At 34.4% G+C, this 19,689-nt stretch overlaps 1 long non-coding RNA gene across 12 annotated transcripts in view; it reads right to left on the bottom strand.

Moving 5' to 3' along the window:
* LOC144582350 (uncharacterized) overlaps window positions 1-19,689 on the bottom strand; it is a 658,507-nt gene that overhangs the window by 580,017 nt on the left and 58,801 nt on the right. For all 12 annotated transcript variants that reach the window (XR_013534898.1, XR_013534899.1, XR_013534891.1 and 9 more), the window contains one exon: window positions 1,310-1,350. This is a non-coding gene — a long non-coding RNA (uncharacterized LOC144582350). The remainder of the gene's footprint in view (window positions 1-1,309; window positions 1,351-19,689) is intronic.

The following is a 19,689-nucleotide window of genomic DNA, read 5'->3' as shown; positions in this document are numbered from 1 at the left end:
CACACTGTATCTATTCTTACTTCAAGTTTCTTAAACAAAACTTGCATCATTAGAGTTTAAACACAGTAATGTGGCTTGCATTGTCCTTTATGAGATGGCCTCTGCTCACCTCTAGCAAATTCATTTTCAACTTGCTTACCTCTATTCACCCCACTTTATGTCCTACTCAAATTATAGAAAGTATTTTACTTACCTTTTATACTTACCTTTTATTTACTTGCCTATTATTCTTAAAAAGAAATATCCTAATGATATTTCCTTTTACAAAAGCTTTTAAAGACATATTTATTTAAATGCCAGTTCCAAGTGAAAAATTTTATTTAGGTCTCATCTGTATAAGTTAGTTTTTCATATTTTGATTTCTTTACTACACAGTTTCCAACTCCACTTTTCAGCCTTTGGTAACTTAATTTTTGATATAGATTTTATTAACTTAATATCTGATATAGATTATTATTATATTAAATTATTATTGAATTCTTAATTTCACATAATATGTATTTTCTTTTATTAATAAATTTTTGAAACTTTAATTGTCTCATAACAATAAAATATTTTTAATTTTTCTCTAACTGATTTTAATGGAAAAAATGTTTGATACTTTTGTGCTTTATCTCTCATTCTGTTGAATGGTATCACTAATAATTTTTCCAAAAAGTAGACAATATTTTCTTAATAAAATCTGAAATTATTTTTCTATTATCTAAATAACAGGATGATAAAATTCTTAGGTCAGAGAATTTTTTTATACCCTCCTTTTTTTCTTCGTTTTTTTCTTTTGAGATAGAGTCTTACTCTATTACCCAGGCTAGAGTTCAGTGGTCAATAATGGCTCACTTAAGCCTCCTGGAATTAAGCAATCCTCTTGCTTCAGCGTCCAAATTGCTGGGACTACTTACTAATTATGTTTTTTGTTTTAGTTTTTGTAGAGATAGGCTGGACTTGAACTCCTATGCTCAAGTGATCCTTCCACCTCAGCCCCTCAAAGTGCTGAAATTACAGGTGTAAGCCACCACGCCCAGCCTTCAGTATTTTTTTGGGCATTGGATATTTTGCATTCGACAACAGGAAACAAAACTGAATTTTCCTCCTTAAAAGGTCAATTACTTTTGTCTACTTAGATAATTATAAGATATTTTAATTTATGTAGTTCATTACTTTTTATGCTGTGATCAGGTGGAGATACATTTTCATTGTATCTTCACTGTATTTTTCCTGGAATACAGTGAAGTTTTTAAACCCACTGTCAAATAACTAGCTTTCTAAAATATCAACAAATCAATAAGACAAAGCCGAGTTTATTGCTTACCTCAGTGAGAGAAAGCACTACTCCCAATGTTAACAGCACCTCTGAAAAAAAAGCACAAAGATATTTATGAGATTCTGAAGTCTGGCTTAAGGTAGGACTTTTAACGGGGAGGAGGAAAGGAAGAGATTTGATTAGGATTGGGTAAGAATCATGATAGAATAACACAGTATTGGTAGGTATAGGTAGGAGAGGATTTTGAAGAGAAAAGTTCAAAATGTTTTGGAAAAAAAAAGAGCCACAATAGAATTAATATTCCTAAAAGATAACATTTTTAATATCATTAGACACAAGTATTCAAATTTCCCCACATTTACAAATAAATTGGAAGATGAAAGAAATATCTTGGGATATAGCGTTTGCTTCCTGTTGGAGAGCTGGTGGATCTCTCAGGAAGTTTCTGGAGTAATCGATAAAATTATTTGCAGAAAAAAAAAGTTATTTGCAATGTTTACCTTCCAGAGCAGGAGTTTCTGGGACTAATAAAGCCATGTTAATGTAAATAGGAGCAGTGTGGGAGTAGATATTAATAGTTTTGGCTTTTGGTGCATACATGTCTTTCTTCAGCTTGGGAAAACATTACTGATTTGGATGTTCTGTTGTTGTTCTGAGTTATTCTTCAGAATTAGTGATGGAAAACATGCCCACCTATTTTCTAAGCTTTTCATTATCTTCCTGGGTTGCAGAAACTGACTCACCAGTGTCACCTGAGAGGTAGAGACGGGGGCGCATATCTATATATTGTTCATACCTTGGGTCTAAAGTTAGCGAATGGATATGGGAAAAGAAAGGTATAAAGTATAGCTCATTTTTGTTAGGTAATATTGTTGGTGATATGGAACCAAGGCTTGAAATGAGCTGTAGTCTGAAGATTTTACCTCAAGCCATTCCTATTTGCTTAATAATTATTGAAAATCTTTTCCAAATGATTGGCATTTGTCTTTATGCCTGTTTATAGACAGACAGATAGATAGAAATACAAAGATAGAGACATAGAGAGAGAGAGATAATTTTTCATACAATTGAAAAACTTTTTTGGCTAGGCCCAATGACTTATGCCTGTAATCCCAGCTCTTTGGGAGGCTGAGGCGGAAGGACTGCTTGAGCCCAGGAGTTTAATACTAGCCTTGACAACATGGTGAGATCCCCTCTCTACATTTTTTTTTAAATTAACTGAGCACAGTGGAGCACACCTGTGGTCCCACCTACTCAGGAGGGGGGAGCGGATCACTTGAGTCCAGGAGGCTGAGGCTTCGTTGAGCCATGTTGGTGCCACGGCACCACTCCAGCCTGGGTGACAGAGTGAGACACTCTCTAAAAAATATCACAAAAAACAATCAAACAAAACCTTTTCCTTTTGGAATAATTTAAAATTTTAAAAATAAATCAAAGACAGTACAAAGATTTTTATCATCTTACATTATCGTGATATATGAAATAAATATTAGTACATTACTAAATCCTAAACTTAATTCATGTTCTAACATTTATTTTCCCATTAATGCTCTTGTTCTGTTCCAGGATTCAATCCACCATACCACAGTATGTTTGAAAGTCACAACTCCTAAGTTTTCTAGATTTCTAAACTTTCTGTCTTCCCTTGATTTTTATGCCTTTGAAATTCTTAAGGGGGACTGGCCAGTATTCTGTAGAATGTTTTCTAATCTGGGTTGGTATTCATGAGAGAAAGAGCTAGAATGGATAGATGATAGATGGATATATAGATAGATGAATAGATGGCAAGGACTTGGCTTATGGGACTTGCTCAGTAAGACTAAAAATCTGGACAGAACATCGGAAAACATAGGCTAGAAACTTTCAGGCAGGAGCTGAATCTGCAGTCCAGAATTCCTACTTCCTCAGGAAAAATCCCACTTCTTTTCATTCAGATTTTTTAGGATAATCTTCTTTGCTTAAACTGATTATACAGGCTAAACACATCTACAAAATACCTGCATAGCAACACCTAAATTTGTGTTTGATTGAGTAACTGAGTATTTTTTAATATATTAATCTATTTATTTAAGGTTCAAAAACAGGCAAATATTACTTATTGTATAAACAGCCAGGGTATAAGTTACTTTTGGGGGAAGAGTGATTGTAAAGGAGAATAAAGGAGGCAGAGTTTTCAGGTTCACACTCTTCTATCACTGGGTGCTGGGTTCTCATAGTACGTGTATTTTGTAAAAATTTATCAAGTTGTTCTTTTATAAAATATGTGCTTTTTAGGTGTGTAAAATTAAAAACAATGTTTTTCTCTTTTTTTGTACTTTAGCATCTGGGGTACATGTGCAGATCGTGCAGGATTGTTGCATAGGTACATACATGGCAAGGTGGTTTGCTGCCTCCATCACCTCGTCACCTATATCTGGCATTTTTCCCCACGTTATCCCTCCCCAACCTCCCCACCCACCGCTGTCCCTCCCTTCCCCGCAACAGACCCCAGTGTGTGATGCTCCCCTCCCTGTATTCATGTTTTCTCATTGTTCAACACCCGCCTATCAGTAAGAACATGTGGTGTTTGGTTTTCTGTTCTTGTCAGTTTGCTGAGAATAATGGTTTCCAGATTCACTCATGTCCCAACAAAGGACATGAACTCTTCATTTTTTTATGGCTATATAGTATTCCATGGTGTATATGTGCCACATTTTCTTTGTCCAGTCTATCACTGATGGGCATTTGGGTTGGTTCCAGGTCTTTGTTATTGTAAACAGTGCCACAGTGAACATACGTGTGCATGTGTCTTTATAATAGAATGATTTATTATCCTTTGGGTATATACCCAGTAACGGATTGCTGGGTCAAATAGAATTTTTATTCCTAGATCCTTGAGGAATTTGCCACACTGTCTTTCACAATTGTTGCACTAATTTGCATTCCCACCAGCAGTGTAAAAGTGTTCCTATTTCTCCACACCCTCTCCAGCATCTGTTGTCTCCTGATTTTTTAATGATTGCCATTCCAACTGGCATGAGATGTTATCTCAATGTAGTTTTAATTTGCATTTCTCTAATGACCAGTGATTATGAGTTTTTTTCATATGTTTGGCCTCATAAATGTCTTTTTTTCATTGTTGGCCTCATAAATGTCTTCTTTTGAAAAGTATCTGTTCACATCTTTTGACCACTTTTGAAGCCTAAGTTGACACATAAACCTGACCATCACACTCAGGTTATGAGTTTTTGAACGCATGCAACAGGGTGCATCCCATTATATAAGAGTGTATGTGATATCTAGATGACATTACAGTGATATTGACCTTCATCACTTTGGTAAGGGGGCATTTGCCATGATTCTTCAAATAAATTTATCACTTTTCCCTTTTCTTTCTCTACTCATTGGAAATAAGCTACATTGTATTAGGGAGTATGTACATACGTTATTTGAAAATTATTCTGTAGGAAAGAGTTGTTTCTTTTTCTCATGTATTTATTTATTCTGTCATTTATCTATGTCAGGATAGATTCATGTATATACTTTGGAATACAATCTAATACTATATACCTTTGTTATTCAAATTGTTCCATTGCTGGCCACTGAGAACTTTATCAGGTTGGTTCCTACGTCTCTTTGACATGCTCCCATCCTTTTGCTTTTAAATCACTTTTTAAAATTTCTAGTACCATAAGACGTTTTAGGCTAATCTTGTATTTTCCCTGTCCTGGTCCTAGAGTCAGCTATTTTTCCAAGAAACCTGTTGCTTTTATTAAAAAAAACAGTATTAAGAAACCAAGAAGAATTTGAATGTGCAGTGTGCTCATTGCTAGTGGGTGTCATGGTTTCTAGACCCTCTCAGAAGATAGTGTTAGGTAAAATATACTAACCTGTATATCTACAATTATTTTTGTATTTATCCAACTATATCTTTATTAAGCTAAACCTTAGTTTATCTGATGTGTCCAATTCTACTCCAGCAGTGCAGGGCTCATTATAGACTTTTTATTTATCAGTGACTTCCTTCTCTAACAGTGAGAAACCTGGTCCGTCCCCACACCCAAAATCCGTTTACTTACTTATTTGTTCAACCTCAGTATACAGGTAAAGTACTTTTAGAATTGTTAACCCATACCCCTGTGCAAAAAAAAATTGCCAACTAGAGTACAGTTTTTATGTCTAGCTCTTTTTCTGTAGTCTTACAGTTTCTAGTAATTTCATTTACCAAAGTTATAGATTTTTTTAGTTTGCATACATTAAACTTTATTTTCTATGTATAATTCTAAAAATTTTGATATATATAGTTGTGTGTCATTCCCCCAGGACCATACAGAACATTTCTTCATCCTAAAAATTTCCTCTGTGCAACTCCTTTGTAGACAACCACTGCCACTTTCCTAAATTTTCCAAAATTTTTAATATTATTTTTTAGTCTTTTTCTTAGTATGTTTTATTGGATAATTATAGAAAAAACTCAACCAAAGTAGGCTAAACATATAGCATCTTTCTGTTCATTCTATTTTGAACAACTGTTTTCCAAGCTCTTCATATTGACATGCATTTAGATGGGAAGAAAATTTATACGGAAGGATGCTTTTCATCAGAGGTTGTCTACTGCAATAGTATATTTGAACTTTCAATTATTTTATTTCTTTATAGTTGACACTTTAAGGTATAGTTAAAATCAGCAGAAGCTCTATCTTTAAAAACGACTTAGAGTCACAAAAAATGTTTTATGTCATACTAATGACGGAATATTAAGGAAGAAAGTACTATGACCTGTATTTTATATAACTATACTTGTTGTTAGTTATGATAATTCTAATTCTGTGTTTTAAAACAATTCTGTACTAAATGTACCAATTTGAAACAGATCAACCCTTGGGCCAGGTTCAGTGGTTTATGCCTGTAATCCTAGCACCTTGGGAGGCCAAAGCAGGGGAACCACCTGAGGCCAGGAATTGGAGACCAGCCCGGGCAACACAGTGAGACCCTAAATCTAAAAAAAATAGAAATAAAAAGTGAGTTCAGCGTGGTGGGCACATATTTGTAGTCCTAGCTACTCAGGAGGCTAAGGTGGGAGAATCACTTGAACCAAGAAATTAAAACTGCAGTCAGCTATGACTGTGCCACTGCATCATAGCCTGGGTGACAGAATGACTCTCAATAAATAAATAAATAAATAAATTCTGTAACTTTAGAATATATATGAATTTTATTGTCATATTTATTTTCGAATTTACAAATATTAAACCAGTAGATTGTGAAGTTGTATTTCTCCTATACTGGAGAAATCTCTGGAGGCCATTTTGCTTTCTGATAACTGATATCTCAGGCCAAGTGTGCATGGGTATGTGTATGGTTATTAGGGGAAAGAGCTGAGATTCATCTTTAAATAAATTTATAATCTTATCTTCCCTGACTCCATAGAACTCAGCCTGCTTAAGTACCAAATAATATTGGAGAAAATATGTTCAGAGAATGCTTAAAGAAGTCTAATTATCTTTAAAAGAGACAAACATAATTAGATTATTTTTTCCATTATAATAATTATCTCTTGCAGAAATAGCAGTTGGATGAATTTAGAAAATGAATGAATTTTGTTATATAATGTATATACCCATTTCATGATACCATATTTTAAGACAGAGAATTTCTATAATAGAAAATCACTTACCATAAGAATCTCATAGATTTTTTTCATTAATTTGCACTTTTCACAACAAGTAACAGAATAGTATTGTGATTGTGACTTACCTGCAATTTTTTGGGCAAACTGGTACACCTGCTTTAACCTGCATGACCAAATGGCACTGCTTCAGGAATACTGTAGGAAAGACTACTGCCTTGACAAATATGTTTCTCGACTGAATTTAAATATTTCATTTTGAACAATTCTTGCAGTTGAGTAGAATACAGAGCGTTTGTAACTTCGTTAAATAGCATTGAAGGCCACAAGGGGTAGGAATGTGTTTTTGTTGTCTTTGTTGTTTTGTATAGACCTGGAGAAGCCTTTCCTTTGATTATCATCCTAGGGTCTGAGAGATAAGAGGAGACTACAGAGGTCATCTAGATATTAGGTTTTGTAACTCATGCTTATGTTTACAGTTAAATGTTCCTTGTACTTCCATTATCTTCTTACTAAAAATAAATGTGGTGAATGCTAATGGAATGTGATCTCTTTGGGAAACTGTTCAACACAATGATTAATTAATTGAGAGAAAGGTTAGGTGATAACTGAAATAAAAATTAGTGTTTTTAATTCAACATTCAAAAACACATTTGACATTTTGTTGTAAACTATGTTTCTAGCAGCTGTTATGGTAATTGTTTTGCTAGTTTCCAGTTGCAGATGTTGGCAGCTGGAAATTAGAAGCAAATAGTAGTTCCTTTAGGGAATGGAATTAAATGTGTGAAAACATGAGATTATGCTTTTTCACTTATCTTCAACACTGCTATGAAGATGGGAGTTTTAGAACCTCTACTAATTACTTTAAGGGTCAAATAACCTTAAATATTAAAAAGCTTTAAGCTTTTACTAGATATATAAAGGCATGTCACTTTTCCAGAGTAAGTTAGATGACAAAGACGTCTCCATGACTAGAGAAAAGAAGGAAAAATAGAGATTTATTTGAATAATTAAATAAAAGAGGGAGTTTTATTTAATTATTCAGAAAATTGCTTCAATTTTCCCACTTGGCCTTGGCTGTGCAGACCTGAGAAAATGCTCTTTTCTCCTACATTTAATCTCCAGAGCAACCTAAAAGGATGCTGACAAACATTAATTTTGCATTATAAAATAGACTCGGTTAGTGACAGCAATTTCAAGATTAATGTTGGCCTCCTGAGAATAGATTTAAGTAAGGAAAATAAGTTCTCTTAAACCTTGTATTTAAGTCTTAATGGTATTTTCCAATCAAAGAGACTTCTGAAGACTATTAGTTGTCCAGCAGCTAGGAATGAAAGTGTCTATTCCTAGAGGTACGGTTTACATAGTGCAGTTCACTCATCTAGTCACTCATACTAAGTCTCTGGGATGCTTCTTTAAGGTTTATATTTGGGTATAGGATAGAGAGTAAAGGCAATAAAGATAGGGAATTTAAAACATACCCAAACTTTTGCTCTATAAAAGTTACTGTTAAGAGAATGAAAGATAATCTGTAGGCTGGGAGAAAATCTGCAAGTCACCAATCTGATAACTTGTATTCAGAATTTTTTTTTTAAAGAAGCCCTCAAAATTCCGCAAAATAAGAAAAAAAAATACACAATTAAAAAAAATGGGCCAAAGATTTTAACAGCCTCACTAGAGAAGATAAACAGTGACCAATAAGAACATGAAAATATGCTCAATATTATTCACCATTAGGGAAATGCAAATTAAAACCATAATAACATACCACTATGCACCTATGAGAATGGTTAAAACTTAAAGAAATCTTATGATACCAAATGATGGCAAAAGCTGCTATAAATCTCATACATTGCCAGTGAGCATGCAAAAAGGTACAGCTACTCTGGAAAACAGGCAATATTTTATATTTAAGTATGTGCTTAGCTATATGACCCAGCAATTAGCTATTTACATAGTAAAATAAAAACTTCTGTTTGTGCAAAAACCTGTACATGGCTTTTGTTTTATAGAAGCTCTATTTATGATCACCCAAACATGAAAATATCTGTATGTCTTTCAATGAGTGAGCAAACAAATTATAGTTCAAAAATAAAATGTAATACTCCTCAACAATATAAAGGAATGGGGAATTGATATACACAACAACATGGATGAATTTCAAAAGCTTTATGTTAAGTTTAAAAAGGCAATTTTCAAAAATCTTTAATAAATGAATTAATATATATTTTCTGGAAATAGGAAAAAGCTATAGCAATGGGAACAGATCAGTAATTACCATATCTTGATTGTGGGGGAGGTTATTTAAATCTATGTGTTAAATTAATAAAACTATACACCAAAAAGTTAATTTCAATGCATATTAAATTTAAAATTTTTTAATTTAAAATTGGCTTGATAAGTACTCAAATTGTGATGTAATAATCCATCTTTTTCTAGTTTTACCTGTTTCTCTTACTTTTTTGCTGCAAATTGTTCATTAACATTTTCTAATTAGTAATAATTACCCAAGCTGTAGAGAGATTGGGGGGGGAATCTTGAAAAATTTCTCATAATTGATAAAGGCTCCTTGGTCATTAAAAATAAGTATTTGATATAATGTACATATCATCTCACACTCTGCTCCAAGGATATTTCCGAACCCTCCATTGAAAAAAATTAAGAAGCAGGGTCTGGGACATTACCGGACTTTGGAACAGGAAATTCTGGGGTCTGCCATGCTAGAGCTAATGGGCAAAACTTAAAAATGTGGGGCTTCTGCCTCCTAGATTCTGCTGCCATGACTCCAGAGTAATTAAGGCATCAGAAATAGAAAAGCTCTGCAAATCAGGGTCTCTGTTACTGAGAGGTCCTAAACAGCAATCCTGGCCAAAGTGTCAAGCTCTAGCTCCCTCTGTGGCAAGTCACGGTGCTATCAGCAGGCTAAATGCATCCTCTCTTAGAGTTTAGCCTCTCTCCCACAATCACATGGCAATAATCGAACATTTGAGTACCTTTGCCTCGCCTTTCCATATATGATCCTACACTACATAAATTCTGCAGCTTTTATGCCATCCACTTTATCTTTCCTTTCTTCTCAACTTAAAGTCCCACTTTTCTGAATACTCTCAGAAAGGGCAGGCATAAATCTGAAACTATACATCAGATTAGACTAGAAATCCCTGTAGAGGCCTCTAGTCCCTGTAGCTCAGTCTTCAGATCAGGTGTGGAGACAGGATAAAAAGGCATGATTATCCAGAATAAATGGCCATGGCTCGTTCCATAGAGACCAGCATAAAACTTGGAGGGCAGACTTATCTTGTTAATTCTCAGCAGCTGTCTTTAGGTTTTAGCAGTTGTTTGGGAGTTTACTGAGAGCAGAGAACAGTGCTCTATTTGTAAATGCAAGAGGGTTTCGAACTAAGTTTTTCCCAAAGAATTGATGCTGAATGCATAAATGAGCTCCTAATATTTTTCACATTTTGCATTTTAACATGTTGAATTTTAAAGGGTTAAAAAGATTTAAAGAGTTGTTTAGCACTCTCCAGGAAAGGTGAAATATTGTCCAACTGGTAGACCTCTTAGAAATTACCCATCATAATTACTACATAAGGGTTTATGAGGTCAAACAGGAAAAAAAAAGAGATGAACAATTTTAAACACAGCTGTCAGAGACCAAGGTGGGACATTAAGTTAATGACTGCACTGTTTTGAATAGAGAGTCTACCTATATCCTGAAGCAGATAAACTCATATCCTAAGTCTAAGTGCTTTTTCTTGTCTCCATTTCTCTAAGTGTGACTATAGGGCCATATATGATGCTTTATGACTCTGTAGTCACCCACAGGCATGTCCTTTATATATCATATATTCTATAATGTGCCAGTGTTTTTTGTCATAAAATATTACTTATCATATTTATCCCCATCAATCCACAAGTGGATAAAGAAACTGTGAGACAGATACATATATATATATATCTATATATATAATATAGATATTATTATATATATAGATATATGATGGAATACTACTCAGCCACAAAAATGAATTAACAGCATTCACAGCAACCTGGATGGGATTGGAGACTATTATTCTAAGTGAAGTAACTCAGGAATGGAAAGCAAACATCATAATGTTCTCATGCATAAGCTATGAGGATCTAAAGCCATAAGAATGAGACTATGGACTCTGGGGACTCGAGGGGAATGGGTGGGAAGAGGAGAGGGATAAAAGGCTACAAATGGGGTTTAGTGTATACTGCTCAGCTGATGGGTGCACCCACATCTCACAAATCACTGCTAAAGTACTTGGTTATGTAAACCCATTCCCCAAAAATGTATAGAAATAAATATATATATATATATATATATATATATATATATATATATATATAAAACTTATCAAATTTAGTTTTAAAAGGACATAATAGTTTATTTTGTGTCAAAAGCAGAAACAATTCCTGATTAAGTTTATGAGGAACTTGTTTAACTTGATGAATGACAATTTAGAATAAGATGTTCCATAAGTTTTTTGCTACAATAGGTACATTTAAAGAAAAAAAGAATGTGTCTGCCTCTAAGTATTCAAAAGCTTTCTCTTAAATTCTTAAAAACAAACAAACAAACCAAAAAAAACCTCACTGATTGACATCACAGTGAGATTTCTTAATACAGAGGCCTATTGTTTTTTTAATTTCACCTAGTTGCTTTAGAACCTCTTGCTCACTGACACTATACCACAATGCTGGTCTCTTTAGACATCAAAGTCATGCCTTTCTGACAATCCTCTCTCCTATCTCTTCTTTTTTATTGATCCTTATTTTCACAACTCTTCCAAACTGCTTAAATTATTGTAATAATGCAATGTGTTTATAGTTATCAAAAATCATTATTTACATTTTAAATATAGTTTTGATGATGCTCACTTGTTATTCTTACTAATATAATAGAATCATTCTCTACTTCCTTCCTTCTAATAAAATGATAAATATACTTAGAAATATGTTAATGTAGGGCCGGGCGCGGTGGCTCAAGCCTGTAATCCCAGCACTTTGGGAGGCCGAGGCGGGTGGATCACGAGGTCGGCAGATCGAGACCAACCTGGTCAACATGGTGAAACCCCGTCTCTACTTAAAATTACAAAAAAATTAGCTGGGCATGGTGGCGCGTGCCTGTAATCCCAGCTACTCAGGAGGCTGAGGCAGGAGAATTGCCTGAACCCAGGGGGCGGAGGTTGCGGTGAGCCGAGATCGCGCCATTGCACTCCAGCCTGGGTAACAAGAGCGAAACTCCGTCTCAAAAAAAAAAAAAAAAAAAAAAAAAAAAAAGAAATATGTTAATGTATAATTAATACAGTTATATACTTTGCCTTCCTGACGGGCAGGGACCATAATTTGCCCTTGTGTCTCACATTTAGCACAGAGCAGAAAACATCATCAACAGTAACACTTGCTATGTGTTGGCTGAATGAACAAATAATTCTTGTCATACTTCCCTGCAGCTTTAAGAGGAAAAGCAGTAGTTTCTTACTGGGTTTCAGTCCTCCCTTTCAGTATGGAAATTTTCTGTTCTGTTTCTGTTTCTCTGACTGCCTTTCATGCCTTTCCCAAAACTCTGTCCTCCAATGTTAAGCTCGACTTGTAGCTATTGAACTGACCTCTTTCTTCTAGGATGTACCAGTCCAAGAGCAGGCAGCTTTTGAATTGATTCTAGAATGATTCACTGGCTCATGCAACTTCGTCTTCTTCACCTCCACTGCACCAGAAATCAAACATTTTTGTTCATACCAAATGATGAAGCATGCTTCTCTCATAATAAAAGAAAAAAAATTTAAAAGAATCCAAGCAGTGATACTATCGTTTCTAGATAAAATAATTAAGAAATAGAAAACACTTTTGGTTTATTCAATTCAAAAATAATCTCTTGAGAATTTACTGTGTGTTAGGCTCTGTGCTACCCACTTAAAATATTTCATTCCATCATCACAACACTATGAGGTAGATAAAATTTTGATTCTCAAGTTCCAGGTGAGGGCACTAGGGTTTGAAGAAGTTGAATGGACCTAAAATGAAGAGGTAGAGCTGGCATCAAAACCCAGGTAATTTTAACTCTAGGAACAGGGCCCTTAAGTGCAATGTTATTACGTCCTCCCAAATTCACCTACACAAATCAACATTTACACCAAGTTTGGAGATATCTTTATTATTTTACACCAGAGTCACAGTTACAGCTGCATTTCAACAGTCTCCATTCAGAGCATTAAAATTCTTGGCTCCTTTCAATGGAGATAATGGCTGAACAAACTCTAGGCTATAGGTAAAGTCATCCTTTGATATTCTACTGGTGATGTTTAAGGATATTTTAACCAAGGGAAGTGAAAAAGGGTGAGAAAATTTTTTTTAAAAACTAAAACACTCGCGCCTGTAATCCCAGCTACTCAGGAGGCTGAGGCAGGAGAATTGCCTGAACCCAGGAGGCGGAGGTTGCGGTGAGCCGAGCCGAGATCGCGCCATTGCACTCCCAGCCTCGGTAACAAGAGTGAAACTCCGTCTCAAAAAAAATAAGAACTAAAATAAAGAGAAAGCAGATGTATTTCTGGGCAACCAGCTTTACACAGAGTGCCCTGGACTTAGAAGCCTTGAGAAAAATATTGTCTGTTGTCATAAACCCAAACTGGTTGGAAATGAAGACAATCTCTGTGAGGTGAGAGTGCGGCAGGTTGTAGCAGCTCCTATTTGCTCTGTGTCTTCATCCACCTCTGTCCATCCTCTGGAGTTCCCCCCTACCTGCCCACTTAATACTAAATACTTAAAGTGCATTTTAAAGTCTCGTATCAGATTTGTCCTCTTGAAAAGCTATTAAGCTAGTTACCCTAGAGCCCAGAGGGCTCTTCTTCAGTAAAACTGATTGTACCACAGCATCACCATTAGAAAAGTCCTACATAGCTGCCTGCATAATTCCTGTGAAAGGTCACCAGTACTTCAACTACAAAGGCCTTTTTTCTTTTACAAAAAAAGGAGGAAAATGGGAAATCAGTATTATCAATTTTTCAAGAACAAATACTGACATAAAAGCCCAGACACATTTTTTTCCTTCTCCTCGTCATACTGATAATAACTGCATTCAATTGCAAACCTTGGAAGAAGAGTTACCTCATTATGTTATGATCTAAGCCAAAATCCATTTTGATGTCTATTCCTGTACCTAGATATTGATTCCATTCTTCAGATATCCCACCTGGAAGTCTGGAAATTTCCAGTACTGGATGACATAAAGCAGAATCTGGGCACTATTTTAGGCTGATTTTGTAGATAAGCCAATCTGCCCTGCAGTGAAGTAATAAACAAGCTCCCTGCTAAGTGCCCATGGGGAAGCACAGTAAGAAATAGCTGATCTCCTGTGTGACATTAGTTGAAAGCCTGTGTCCTACAGCCAACCTTGAGACTGGGGTAAAACTATTTTGTGATGGATTCATACACGGTAGAATATAATAGAATATAATAGGATTGCGAGTTGCATCAAAGCAGTACATTAACAGATTATCAGATTATCAATTTTTCCTTCATAAATACCCTATCTTCTCACATCCAAGCTACCTGTTAAGTATTCATCTTTTAAAATCTCTCTATCCTGTTTTCTGTGAGCAGACTCTCAATGAAAAGCATACTCAGAAGCTGAGAAAGCAAGAGCTGAAGGAATTTTCAGTAAAACTTAGCCTTTATTGTAAATAAAAATTAGATTCTTTATATAGTATATGAATGAAATATAGTTCGATAAGCATTATTTCTTCTGATTTCCTATAAATGGACAACTCTTTCTCTGGATTTCTCCTGAATCATTTAAAGGCAAATTTTTTTATTATTTAGATGTTAAAAATAGTTTTTCTTTTTAAGAGAACACAAAGGACTAAAAAGCTCTAACATTGTCATGAGGATAAGGACACTGAAGGACAAGTACACTAATGCCTCCTCAATCCAAAACAAATAGGAGCAAAGAAAATTCATTTTAAAATTTGAGCATCTTGTCTATCATGGTTGAGAGGAAACTGTTTCTATAAGTAATTCAGAAATATAGTTTACTGTACTCCTGGACAATTTCACTTTCTTAGAGGGGGAATAATAGGTCAGTGAACTGTGGGATAACCTATCTATTTGGTGATTCAGGATAGAACAAAGGAAGGAGACAAGAAGGTTTTAAAAAATCACAGTAGTGAGGCAGTCCTAAAAATTCAACTTAAAAACTAAATATTGTTAGAATTTTCAAGAATCAGCAAGATTCTTGAAGCTAATTGTCCTTGTGATAGAGACCATAATAAAGATAGCAAAATTGAGGCACAAGAAATTCAGTTATTTTCATAATATCTGGTTCAAATTCCCACAGCTCTTTCACGTCACTTAACTGGTCCATTTGTTCGACTATGTCCTCTGATGTCCTTGGTTAGGAAAAAATAAAATATTATCTAAAGTTCTCATACTTGGATATCCTGAACCTTCCTATAGTCCTAGGTTTTATTCTGTTTTTAAGCGGTAAATCCTTCCACTCCTTACTTATCACTTAAAAGACATTAGGCATTGTGCCAGACAAGAAAGGAAAAGATAGACAGTGGTTCCACCTTTTACAGGGAGAGAAGAAGACAAAATATGCACATATAAAATAGCCAGACAATTATCTCTAGACACATAACAAGGGTCTCAAACACTTAATAACTAAAGAGCTAAAAGAATTAAAACATGAAATAAAGATCCTCTCAGGATAAAATTAAAGAACTTTCATTGAGGATGTCATTTGAGTTCAGTCTTAATCATAGGACTTGCTTGAGAGGATAAATACAGTGTGGGGAGAATAAAATATTGTCATCCAAGAAAAAGAAGAAAAATCTAGTGGGGTATTCTTTCTCTTAAGTATTAAGTATGCTTTTTTTCCCTACCCTAAATCTTCTGCACACGCTGATAAACATCAATAAAATAGAAAAGCCTGAAATACTCTAGGCACACTAGGAGAATAAGGAAAGTTAAGATATAAGAAGCATTCGATAAGTATTAGAAGAATGAATTAATTAATGAGTGGTGTTGGGGTGAGATAATAAAATAAAAATAATATCTTAATGTAGTATTTCATATTCAGTTGCTCTTTTACCAAAAAAAAAAAAAAAAAAAAAAAAAAAAACTTTTAAAGAATTAGAAATGGCCTGAACTTCTTTCTCTTAGCTTTATGAACCCTGCCATCCTGCATCCTCTGCAGACCACACTGAACAACAAAAATTGAAGAAATCAGTTTCAACATTTGCTTTAGAGACAATGAAGAATGTGATCTCTGTTTGCTATAAATCAGTTATAGATGTTAACATTCTGGTTCATCTTCTACCAATGCCCCAAGGTAGAGCCAAAAGAGGCTACTGTGGTTGTGTGAACATGCCTTTTCTCTCTTCCACACCATGCATATCCTAAGGGAGAAACTGACTTTTGTAGAAAATGAAGCTTGCACAATTTGGAAGGGGGTACTTTAAAAAACAAAAACAAAATTAGAAATGCAAACAGCTATAGAGCCGTGGGAGGAGTTCAGGCAAGTGAGAGAAACACGAAAGTTTAAGAGTCAGGAGATTGGCAGTAAATCCCATGTATTCTCTGCATTTTGTGACTGGTTGTGTCTTTCTACACCCTTTTTGTGTAACCAACTTCTTGTCTGTCTTCACATGGATGCTGAAATGTTACAATCTTTATTTTCTCTGATACTTGACAAACAAGAAGTACAATCACTCCAGAACTGTATCATTTTCCTGTCACTAATACAACTTATTTAGTTGTTTTACAATTGGTTATGTGTATTTTTTTTTTTTTGAGATGAAGTCTCGCCCTGTCACCCAGGCTGGAGTGCAATGGCACCATCTCAGTTCACTGCAACTTCTGCCACCTGGGTTCAATTGATTCTCCTGCCTCAGCCTCCTGAGTAGCTGAGACTACAGGTACACACCATCACACTTGGCAAATTTTCATATTTTTAGTAGAGACAGGGTTTAACCATGTTGGCCAGGATGATTTCTATTTCCTGACCTCGTGATCTGCCTGCCTCTACCTCCCAATGTTCTGGGATTACAGGCGTGAGCCACTGAGCCTGGTGGGTTATGTGTATTTTTGAGACCTCTGCTAGACTATGACCTCCTTGAGGGCAGAATCCTTGCCTTTGCATCCACAGCACAGAGGTCTCAATACAAGGTTAGTGGCATGATTGGCTAAATTACGTTGTTTGTTACACAAATTACTCTTGCTTAAAATGACAAAAGTATTATTATATTTATACAAACTTAGTAAGTATTTTACCTGACTATTGCTGTTGGTTAAACAGTAGCACCTGAACAGCAGGTTAGTTTTCTCACATATTTTTTTTCTTCTGCCAAGGAGGTGATTATTAAAAAGTGTAGAAAGTTACAAAAACTGACAAATACAGGTAGTCAAACATGCTGCGCACATCTCCAAGCAGCCTAGAAGTACTTTGTTCTTAGTCATGATGATCATTTTCAAATGAATACTCTGCAATGGAGTTCTGCAAGCAAAACAATTAAAGATTTTATTGCAAAATATAACCAACATAATCTTTGATTAACAAGTTATATTGTGGAAATGACAATGGGACATTAAATATACCATTTGGTGAATGCACTATAATGGGTTTCAGAAAAAAAAGAATGATTTTGTACCATTTTCTGGGTTGTGACTTGGATTTATGCAGAGAGAGAATAAAAAGAAATTAGAACAAACCTGAAGTTTTGCTTTTTAAGATTATTTTTCTGCAGCAAAGCCTATAGGAGCAATTACATTGGAAAATAAAAAACACACTAGCTGTCTTTTTAAAATAAAGTCACAAAAAATAAGCATAGAACTATGTTAAAGCAAGATATAAGAAGAGAAAAAAAATTTAAAACACACCATATTTTGTGTACTTTTTAATCCCATTCCCTCCCCAAAAGGTATTTTCTGTCCCTGAGATTTGCTTGTCTTTACTTCAGTCATATACAGCTTATAAGCATCACTTAAGATTTATTGTTTTCAATATCTAAATATGATTAAAAGCAGTATTTATTATAGCAACAAATAAAGATAATACAGACTATTAAATTCTAAATGGATTAAAGACTAAAGTAATTAATTGATTTATATAGATACTGAAAAAATGTAGATGTTATAACTCGGTTTTTGTTTCTGACTTGGTTTCAATCAGAGTTTCATGTTAACGGTCAAATCTACCTTTTCTTTGAATTCATCAACAAATATTTTCACATGGACAAAGCACAGGACTGGCAATCTTGTCATGTTACTTTTTTCTCCTCTTTTGTGTATAATTCTCATATGACAAAGGGGAGAGCAAGCTCAAAAAAGGATCTAAATCACATAAGCTCATTACTATTATTTCATACAATGAATAGCTTTTCTTTAGGTTAAAAAGTAACTTATTGGGGGCTATGGCAAGTCTAATGTAATCTGAAATGGTCTATGTTAATTAATTTGATTTGCAAAATATGACTTTCCAAAAATTAGATTTTTTTTCAATTTTAGCTTTCTACTCTGCTTCTTTTTCACTATCAGCAAAAAAACATATGAAGAAAAGGTATAGAGAATAGAAAAATCTGATCGCTTCTGTTTCATAAAAGATATGTTTAGACTAGGCTTTTTAGTTGTTATTTGATATAAAGATTACTATTTTGAATTATGGATACAATGAATGACAAAAAAATCATTATTAACATTATTCTGGTTTTATTAAACAAGAGAATTTGGTAACCATTAATAAAATTATCAGTTTCCCACAACATAATCACTATATTTGGAGGAATAACATAAGTTTGGAAATTACAATGGACTTATATTAAATTTCACAAGTGTTTTCTGTATTTATACTTTGAAAATTTTTTAAAAACATGTTCTTACTCTACTGTGTGCACAAAAGATCTACTGTCCTGTTTGCTTTTTATTTCTCATAAAAATGAAACTGAATTATAGAAGCTACCATGTTAACTATAGGTTTTAACACTTCTGTTTATTTCTGTAATCAAATTATATTGAAAGCCACTGAAAACTTTGATATGCTTATTTTCTTGACCTTCACTCTATGTCAAGAAAGTGGGACAATGTAATCTCTATTTGTAGGTTAAAATCATTTTAAAGTTTTCATGGAGAAAATAAAATAAAAAATACAAAATGCCAAATTATCAAAATAAAACATCATTCACCTCATTCAGTTAAATATTTTCTTTTGATGCAAAAGATTAAAGATACAGAAGACAAAGAAAAGAGAATGGAGGCAAAAGAAAAAGAGAGGGATAAGAAGGAAAAAGAGAAGGAAAAAAGCAACACTCACTCTTTAGGCCATTTTCAAACTGAGTCAATTTGTTTGCTTTAACCAGAAAAAGATTCTATATTTTTCGTTCAAACTTTGAAAATCAATCTATATTTTCAATATTGGATCACACAACTTTTTAAAATGATAATAAAACTTGTAAAGAAAAATAAAATGAGACCCCGATGTTTTCTTGATTCAATATATAAATGACCGAAGAGCAAGTGCTGCTTTGATGCTGCTGGGTTCAGCTGATTTTCCACTCTCTATCAGCTTGCATCATTAGTAATGTCCTTAGAGCTCTGAATCTTGTTTTCATGTGTTTCTGCCTGCCAGGTGTGATGTTAATATAGCCAGTAAACTTAGCACATGTTATTCATAAGAAGAGCCACAACTCACAGCCTACTGAGGTCTCTTTCAGTCAAGCGAAAGAAAATCAACAGACTGCAGAATCCAAGAAGCAAATGATTGAAATAATGAGAGAACAGCAAATGAATGTCAGCTCTTATG

This window comes from Callithrix jacchus, chromosome 4, assembly GCF_049354715.1.
Source record: "Callithrix jacchus isolate 240 chromosome 4, calJac240_pri, whole genome shotgun sequence".
Lineage (NCBI taxonomy): Eukaryota > Metazoa > Chordata > Mammalia > Primates > Cebidae > Callithrix > Callithrix jacchus.
The sequence above is the reverse complement of the archived record's forward strand: the minus strand, read 5'-3'. Positions and strand labels throughout refer to the sequence as shown.